The sequence below is a fragment of the Calidris pugnax genome, unplaced genomic scaffold, assembly GCF_001431845.1.
Source record: "Calidris pugnax isolate Ruff unplaced genomic scaffold, ASM143184v1 scaffold56, whole genome shotgun sequence".
In the NCBI taxonomy this organism is placed as follows: Eukaryota; Metazoa; Chordata; class Aves; order Charadriiformes; family Scolopacidae; genus Calidris; species Calidris pugnax.
The window spans coordinates 10,164,990-10,175,118 of NW_015090839.1; positions in this window are offsets into that span (position 1 = coordinate 10,164,990).

The window sequence follows — 10,129 nt, forward strand, 5'->3', positions numbered from 1 at the left end:
AAGAACAGGGAAGACTTTGTAGAGCAATGGTTTCTGGGTGATGCTAACGCAAAATGAATATTCCTTAAACTGCACCACTGATGTGCTAGGCATCATATCCATTTAAAAGATAAATGGGAAATTTGACTTCCCAGAAATTCAAGCTCTGGATTTTGGTTTTTAATTTCTTAGACTCAAATGCAACACTGCTTTGCCTTTTGCTTGCATGAAGATTGAAGCTCTCATAGTGAGGAATTTTTGGCAAGAAGTGATGAGGTATTGTGTCAGGTAGATTTAGGAGGCAAATAGACTGTTCAATCAGAAGGCAATCAAAAACTGTGGAGTTACTGCAACTACTTTAGCTTAAGGTGCTTAAAAAACAAAGTATTAAATACTTTCCAAAAATAAACTTAAAAACAGAAAAAAAAATGTTACCCCTCACTGTGGCGGCTCAAGTTGTGACAAAATGCTACTTGCTTTCTAGGGTTCGGTATTGCTAAACGCTTCTATTTGCATTCATTGTGGTGTAAACGCAGGATGTGTTAGTGCTATTGTAACTGGTTCCTGGAAGTTTGGTTTGACTGTTTCTGAAGGCAACGACTAAGATAATATAAATTCAGAAAGTGCCTTTTATAAATGAACACTAAATCATTCTTCAGCAACCCGTGCATTTTTTCAAGTACAAAGTGAAGACCTGATTCTACAAATACATATGAATAAATCTGGTGATGCATCCCTGTCAACCCTCAGTCCCGATGACATTGCTTTGTATTGATTTACTTGGATACTTTTTTAAGTTGATAAGCTTATGGGAAGAGTTGTCAGAGGACTTGCTGGAAATGCAAGATAGGCAGTTATGAAAACACTTACCTAGAAATAAGTAAATGTTTATAAAAATGATAAATTATTAAAAAATGAAATAAAATAAACTATTAAAATAATTTAAATTGTATAAGCAGATGAAATAACTCACAAATGAAAAATACAGAAGAATGAAAAGAGCATTAATCACAGAGTCTTGTAGCAATTGCCTATAAGCATGGGAAATTGCAATATCCAGCCCCATTGAAAGAGCTGTAAGACTAAAGTACTGTCAAACTAGAAGAGTATAAAACTTAAAGCAGGAGATAATGATAATGGTGTATGAAACATCACAGAAGGTATGGATGTCAGTGGTAGCAATGAAGCTTCATTGGAAGGAAATACTTAGGCCTGGTGAGGGTGGCTTCTGCTGTAGGGGTGGCTGAAGGCAGAAGGTGCAACGTTAAATGGAAAGAATTCCAAAGCATGAGGAAAGATTTATATTCAGTTTCATTGCAAAATTCAAAATCAAGACAGAAGACATTTATAACTCTAGTCTTTGACTTCTGAGGTAGGAAGAGGTAACATTTCTTTGTGTTAATTGATGTTTGGGAAACTCATGCCAGCCTTTCTTTAGGGCTAAAGTAGAAGTGGCGGCTCTACAACTAAGTGCCGTTGAGGACAGTTCTGAGCTTTTCATACTTGTGTTAATTCATGTTACAATCTCAGTGAAAATGAAGTTGGAACCTGTGTGACAGAGAGAAATATTAGCAAAGGGAGTGGTGATAAGTTTGTTAGCCTCCATAAGAAAGACAGGTAGTTATTGCTTGTGCAACACTGAAAATTGTTTGTATTCCTACATCATCCCAGCAGCAGCTGTACTTTAGTTTTGCCAGTAGCTCATTTATTTTTTTTTAATCTTTTTGTCAGTAGCTCACTTATTTAATTTAATTTAATTTCTTTTTTACATGCCAGCAGGTGGGTCAGTCTAGATTTTGATTCCAGTGTCCCTGTGAAAAAAACCTCAGTTGGACATTTAACATCAACAGAAGTAGCTTGTAAAAATATCTAAACTAAATTTTCATAGTGTATATAGATACTAGAACAACAGAGAACCTTTACTAGGTGTATTATATAGGAAAAGGTTACAAAAAATCTTAGATTAATAGGAAAAAATCTTCTGGGCTGAGGAAAATAGAATTAATGAGTTTGATTTCATACTTATATTAATCTTAATGAATTTTCTGGAGAAAAATTTGCATTATTTGAATTATTTTTCACACGTATTAAATTATATGTGCACATTATTAAGAGTTAATGCCTTCTACACTATTTCTGTACTACAAGACACTATAAACCACTGAAAAATCACTGGGAGATTTCTGCACATTTCAGCTTCAATATCTACTTAGTTCCAAAGATTTTGTGTTGCATTAGCAGCTTATTCATTATGCCTACTTCTAAGAGGATAAAACTGATTAACAGATTAGTAATAATTTAGTATTTTGGTAAGATTAGTAGCGAGATGGACAGTTTTTTTCCTTTACATTCAAATAGGATTCTAAGGCTGAAAAGGATCTCCTGTGTTATCATCGGCTGTTGCAGACAATCATATCATTTAACTAGTGTCATGAAATTGTCAAACTTGACTTTTAAGAAGATTTGCCTTTCTGGCCCTGGGGCTTTAGTTAGAAAAGCTATCCAAAAGATACATTTCTTTGAAGAGAAGGAAGCTTCTTCAAATATGCAGCCTGACTCTCTTCCTAGTGACCTAATACTCACTTCTGTTAGGCTGTATCTTGCTTTTGCTTATTCTTTCCCTTCTGTTCTACATCTTGATATATGTGTAGGCTACTATTATTTTCTCTTTCAGGTTCTTCGAAACAGATTAACCAAAAAAAGCTTAGCCTCAAGCCATAAGATACACTATTAATTTCCTTCACCATATTAGTTTTATCTTCTTTCCACCTAATAAATTTGATTATTGATTGATTGATGGTGGAGTGTAGGGATTATGCATCATGTCCGCCCTGAAGTCATACCAGTGCTTTGTACTGTGGCATGAAGAGACCCCTCTCTATTGAATATGCCTAAAACCTAAGATATAGATTCTTTTAGGAGCACAGCTCCATTTTCATACCTAGGTTCTATATTTGGTTAAGATTAAATGCAACACTGTACTTGATAAAAGTCTGTTAGAATATCAAAGTGAATATCAGACCTTGTATGCTCATATGACATGTTTTGAAAAAGGTGTTACTGTCTGGGCTCTGTTTTGCTATAAATTAGCACAAATACTTTGATTTCCATACAAATAATCTTTATTAATTGACTTCTAAAATCTAGTTCAAAATGCTCTTTGATGATCAAGTGTCTGTTGGATGTGAGGTCAACTGGCCATTGTTAAACGATGTAACAGCATGTTTCCACCGGATATGATGAGGCAGAGTGTTGATATCTAATTTAGTAAGTAATTGTGAATGCAGGAGCTGTTTCTGAAGAAGTTTATGGTGAGTTCAAAAGAGAGTGAAAGAGGTTGCTTGACACGATATGTTCCTCTCTTCTGAGTTGCCAGTCTAAATGTTTTTGCCATCAGTATTTTACAACTTCTGTTTGACCTGATAGAGGGGGCAGGAGTGTGTCTGGATTGTACTGGTAATGCATGTGAAGTATATGAGATGACAGCAAGAATCTCATGAGACCTAGTTTTCCAGTGCGTTTCATAAAAAAAATAGTTGCAGAATTAAAAAAAAAATCATAGTGGTAGAAATAAAAGTTGTAGATGGCTTGTGGGCTTGTATCAGACATCAGGGTGCAGGTTCTAGTAAGTGCCTGTCCTGTTTTCTAATCCATTACAGCACTTTTTCTGTCTCATCCATTCCTGGGATCCTTGTAGCAACTTGTAGTTGCTAAAAGCTATCTAAAAGATACCATCGCCTGGCCAGGTCTGGTGTGCTAGGATTTTGTCAGTAAATTAAAAGACAAAAAAAAAAATATTTGATTTTTGGTGCTGAAGGGATATATTATCTGTTATACTAGGTAGCAATGCATAAAGGAAGTAACTGGTATTTAGAAAAAGCATGACACATATGAAACAGGCAAATATAAGTAACAACCTAAGTATTTGAATTTAAACTGCTACCAGTAGCCTTTGATTATACTATAATTGTGGGTATAAATGTGAAGTACGCTTTCTTTCTTTTTCACTCGCAGGCCTTGCAAAGAACGCTGGTTGGATGGCATAGTCTGAAAGGCTCCTTTCTGCTCTCCGTTAGGGGTAGGAGAGATTGAAGTAGTTGTTGGGTATGGGACCCAGTTCCTCTTTCATTGTAATACTGGAATCAGTGTTCAAGGAATTTTGTGCCTTTGTCATCACGCTCAATTCACTGGCCTTGGCCTGTTCTTGCTTTTAAAATTGTCCTTCATATTCCCTCCTCATTCTTCTCCCTCTAATCATAATTGTGAAGGTTAAACAATTAGAATCAATTAGTAAAAATAATCTATGTAGCAAGCTTGCTGTTTTTGTCATTGGGAAGAAAGCCTTCTGATCTGGTGACCTACTCAAGCCACTGTAAAAGGATGTATTGTATGCTAGTATAAAGACATAAGCTCATCTTTTTCAGTAAAGAAAAAAATAATTGTTAAAGGTATAGATTTTAAAGTGTTCTCATTTAATTTCAGTGATCACTTTGCTACATACATTTTTATTTATTTCCAAATCTCAAGGGACGCATTCGTGTAAAATGATGCTGATACATGGTGAGTTATTTAGCCATTGTGGTTGGCAGGCATGGGACTCTGTGGTTTAGTGGCTTCTTGTATCTTTGTGCAGGCACAGACTTTGGGGGAAAGAGAAGAGGGGGTAGGGAGAGGTGCATGTGTTTCCTGATGGTTATGTTTTTATTCAAAATGCAGTTGATAAGTTTTTTCCACTAATTTGCTTCTTGCTATTTTGAAATTTTCTTAAAGACCCTGTTTCAGAGATGACTGCTGCATTTGAAATACAGGATTGGGTGTCTCTTTGAAATGCCATTCTGTTTAGAAAGAACACCTACCATTTAAGTAAAATTATAGTGCTCTGAAAGCAAAAAAATAGTCTTTTGTCACTCCTGTATATTTATGCATATTTCATTTTAACCAGGAGGACTTTTTTCCAGTTTGGCAGAAGTAATCATTGGCAGAATGATTTTTTTACTTTTTAAAATACCAGTGTGAAGAGTTCTCTTTCTGTTTAAAAATTCCTCTTCACAGCACAGGTTGGGGAGGAGGGTGTGGGGGGGTGTGTGTGTGTGGGCGAGGAGGAGTTTGTTTGTTTTTTCTTTCAGTTCTTTCATAAATACAACTATTCAGGATCAGGTGATTCCATTGTTCTGGTTGTTGGGCTTTTGGGTGAAATTAAGTGCTTTTCTCTCAAAGCCAGCTGTAGTTCAGGGGGAAGGGAGGAGGAGGCTACTGTGGTGAGGGGAAGTTGGCATGGACTCTTTGGTTCTTAAACCCAGTAGGCAGCCCAGGCTCCTGGTGATTTGTCCTTGCCCAGACTTTTTTTCTGAGACAACCACTGCAGAGTGGTCATTTTCTTCCATTTTTGTGGTTGTAAAAACTTTAGAGCAAAAAAGGAACTGGCCTGTATCTAAGACAAGAGATTTAACAAAATATGTCAAGTTTGCAACTTGAATGATTTTGAGTGATGTTGAGGAAGAATAGATTTATTATCATAGAATCTCTGAATGGTTAGAGTTGGAAGGGACCTTAAAGATCATTGAGTTCCAACCCCCCTGCCATGGACAGGGACACCTCCCACTAGACCAGGTTGCTCAAAGCCCCATCCAGCCTGGCCTTGAACACCTCCAGGGATGAGGCATCCACAACTTACCTGGGCAACCTGTTCCAGTGTCTCATCACTTCCTAGTATCTAATCTCAGTATCCCCTCTTTCAGTTTAAAGTTTAAAATTATCATTGCACTAAAGAACATTAAACATTTTATTTTCTTCCCTTCACAAGAAAATAAAAACGGATAGTTGCAATGAAGATTTCCAGACTAGTCATTTAATTATCTTTTAAGTGGTTGAAATTGGAAGCCCTACCTTGTATATCTGTAGTTTGTGCTGTATCGTGAGAAATAATAAGTTATTACAACTTCTGAAATGTAATTTTATCAGAGTAGTGAATTTTTTTGCTTTGTGAAGATTATCTGCACAGACTTCCGTAGGCTGTAAACAGAGGTTCTTGCTACAACCAGGTTTGTGGTTGTGGGTTAAGATTTTCTACAGTCTCTAATCAGATAGGTCCAAAGAAGAACCAGTGGGCAGGAAGGAGGGAATGGTCAGAAACCAATATGCACAGTGTAAACTTGCACGTAATTTGAATGTGCACCTGTCTGTGGATATGAAATCCGCTTATGTGCCTGCAGAACTTTTCCAGACCCCAGTAATTTGGTTTATATTCAAATTTGATTTTCCATAATAATACAAACATTTAGTTTCTACATTATTATGCTTTCTTTTGGTACTTGTTGATTTTCTTGTTCTCGTTTTACTGGATTTCAAGTTTATTTGTGAATAATAAAAACCCCCTTTCTTTTCTGTGCATAGGTGAGACAATGGTGGAAATGATGTTGCTGGTGAATAATTTGGTGAGGAAAATACAATTGATTGTACAGAACAAAACTTCTGCTTGCATGCATCCTCTTAACAGTTACATATTTCATTCTTTCCATTTGACTTTTTAAGCTTTTTTATTACGTTGTAGGTTTTACTGTGGTGTACAGGTTACAAATGGTCAGCACAACAAGAGGAAATGCATCTGAAGCAAGATAATCTTGTTCCTAAAAGTCAATTTTAACTTGCCACGCATAAGAGCAATTACCAGATGCTTTTAAAAATCATGGCCTTGGTCATTTTAGCCTGTTGAAAATTCCCAAAAGTCAGCTTGATCTGCATTATATCCAGCTTCAAGTGCCTATTTACCTTTTTGGAGCATAGCAATTAATAATCAATGCATGCTTCTAATGGTGTACTGCGTAAAGTGAATCAAAGGTGACATAACCCATGAAGCATTCTTTGGTGATTGCTGTAGGCTTCTGAAATGTCATTTGTTATTGTTGAAGCCATACATGTTGGCAGTTCAAGATAGCGTGCTGGATCACTGTACTCAGATCGGTGCTTATTTGAAATGTTTATAGCTTTGTTCTCACACAGTTGTGCACTCACCGGTTTTAGAGGCAAGAAATAATTGAGGTGAAATTACCTGCTGCTAATACATAATTAGTTGAGTAAAAGTATTTGTTGCTGTGAGGAAAAAAGAGAAGCTGTTCAAGAAGCACAAATATTATCTCTAAAGTACGTTCATAAACACTGCAAGGAAAAAACTCCTAAATTTTAACTTTGCAGTTGCAGAGGATCTGATACAATGAGGGGGATGTGTTTGTCATAATCTTAATAACACATTATTTCATGACTTAGGGATGCATAGTAAGAATGCTGCCACTTGTAGAGAATCAAAACTGTTGAACGTATAATGGGAAAATACTTAGATTTATGTTTCTAAATGATGGTGAAATATTTTTATGATCACAGTGACCTATTCAGTGCTTGAGGAATGGGTGAGAATGTTGGGAGCGGGGCAGAGCGAAGGCTGTTAGGTTGCATGTGGGTAGTGAGCTTGCGGCGGGAGATGTTTGTGTCTGGAGCACCTTGAGTGTTCAATACTGGGCATGGGAAATGCTGGGTAAGTATCACATGTAAAGGGTACAGAGCAGAAGCACCCACTGCAGCTGCCCTGTCTTGGTTTGGGCTCTGGCATATTCTCTGAATGCTGAACCAGCCAGGAGTCTATTCCTCGTGGTGCTCACTGAGAATTCGTGGCTCCCTACAGCACTCTGGACAAATGAATGAGATCAGAGCTAAATGGATTGACCACCATTGGTTTTGAATGCAAAAATGGAATTACTCCTTTTTAGTTACTTTACTTGCCTCTTTCTTTTGCTGTGTAGGAAAAGAGGGGGGGCGTGGGGGAAGAGAATTTGAAAATTCAACCAACAAAACTCAAAAGATTTTTTTGTCTTGCTAGAAAAGATGATTGTCTTGGCAAAAAGCAGAAAATTCAAACAGTTTAATTGAGTTACTGGGTTTTAAAATGGTGATGTATAAGGCTGACCATGTTCCCTCTATTTTCCTCTCATCACAAGCTAGTCTCCTAACATTTTTTACTCCGCATTTATAGGGTCAGGCAGTTTATGTGATGTAAAGGTTTTTGCCCTCTTTGGTTAGGAACCTTATTGCGAGCCTTCCTGCTTCTGATCTATTGCAAAAGACTAAGACAATCCACAAAAACTGAATTCTGTATATTCCTCTGTAATATCTGAGGTCTTGTTCACTCAGCTGCTGGTAATACAATCTCCTGCTCCCTGCAGACTTCTAGTTGCTAGGAACTTCGGGTATTAAGTGTCTGGCTCTTCACCCCCGGCTGGCTGGGTGCCAAATGGCTGAGACTTCAAGCAAATGAGATTATTTTACAATGACTCGTTTGTTATTAGAACTTAGAAGGGTTTCTTTACATGTTAGATGAAGGTCTGAAAAGTTTTCTTAGTTTAATGTGACAGCTGCCTTTCCCGTGGCAGGAACAGAATTTTTACTTTGCTTGTAGCGCTCTTCAAAATATTGTGGTTTGTGCTAAAGACTTCAGTTTCTTTACAAAAGGCAGGAAGCCATAATTTCTTTGCTGTAAGCAATATATTTTTAATATGGTATTCTATTTGAAATTACATTGTGAACTAGTAGCTTCAAGGAGCTGATTTACCTTTTTGTTCTTGGTATAAATTTCTTTTCTGCAGCATTTATAATTTGACAGTTCTGACTTTAAATAAGAAAAAAATATCATAATCTTGTATCTTTATTTTATGGCCTTGTTTAAGCCATTGTTAAGAAGATGACTAAAAGAACCCAAGCCCACTATGTTTTCTTAAAATTCCAGCATTAATTGTGGAATACAGTTCTGCAACTGGAAATTGTAGCACTGTACAATGAATAAGAAGTACATTAAAGAAGATTTTTTTAAAAAAGCATTGAGTGATGCTGGTTTTGCAAGAAGACAGGAGCCAGCACTTGAAATTAGATTTTCAGAGACATGATTAACTCAATATGTATTCACAAAAGCATTTGTAATTTGTTTAGCACCAGGAGAACTTCAATACCATAAAAAACAATAGGGGACCTATGCAAAGTCCAGCATCAGAGGGACAAGAGCCATGAAAAGAGTTTCAGTCACTTTTTGACCCTGAGAACAATACTGTTGAATATTGATCCCATTGTATGAGAAGAGATGAGATTTAGTGAGTGTTAAATTCTGTACTGGAAAAATTAAACACTTAAGTATTGGAAGATGAGAGTGGAGAGTTCAAGATGGGCAAACCCATGCAGGAATTTAGGGCTGATAGCGTGTTCATTTCATCTGTTAGAGAGATGATTTCGAAGATGCACATCCCAGATATATTAAACTAAAGCAACTTTTGTCTTGATTTTTAAAAATATTCTTGAGGCAGATAGGTCTGACTGAAATTAAACTGTCAAATAAACTGTCAGTACTAGTTGGATGGGGGTGGACATGTATTCACCCACACTGAGATGCAAAAACTTCCCTTGCAAAATGTGGCAGCTTTGTAATGTTGCAGAGGAGCTCTACACAACAGTTCAGGATTAAAAAAATAGGGAAGTGTTTCTCTGGTTGAACTTACAATGAGAATTTTAGATAATCAGAAAGGAAAGTCATAGGAATGTGACTTTCAGAAAGGAATGCTACGCTGTAGGAATGTGCCTTATTCTAAACCACAAGTAATTTTTTTCTTGTGTCTTTCAGAAGATGCAAGTCATAGATACAGGGGTAGAAAGATCCCAAAAGGCCTCCCTCCTCTCCAAGTCCAGATCAGCTCTATCTGTAACCTTCTTCTCTGTCTAAGGTGTTCTGAGAACCTCCAAAAATCATTTGCAGTTTTTAAGGTATCCTTCATTAATATTTAAGTTAAAACCCCTTTGTATAAACTCCTGGATGCCTAACAGAATTTAAGACTGTCAAAGATGTTCATCTATCTTCTTTCCCCCAATCATTCCTTAGCTTTTTAAATCTTCCCTTTTATATCACATTTTACAGAACTCTGTCCTATACAGAGTGTTACATCAGAGGTTTTGTCAAAGACTGAGTGGCAGGATAGCGTCGGATAACTCGGGTATTAGATACCTGTTTTGTCATCCTGCAACTAAACAAAAAAAGAAAAAGATGCTCTGAGGAGAGTCCCAAGAAAGCTGTTAGGTTTCTGTGGTTAGCCTGACTGTGAGTGTTGCTGCTGATTACGAG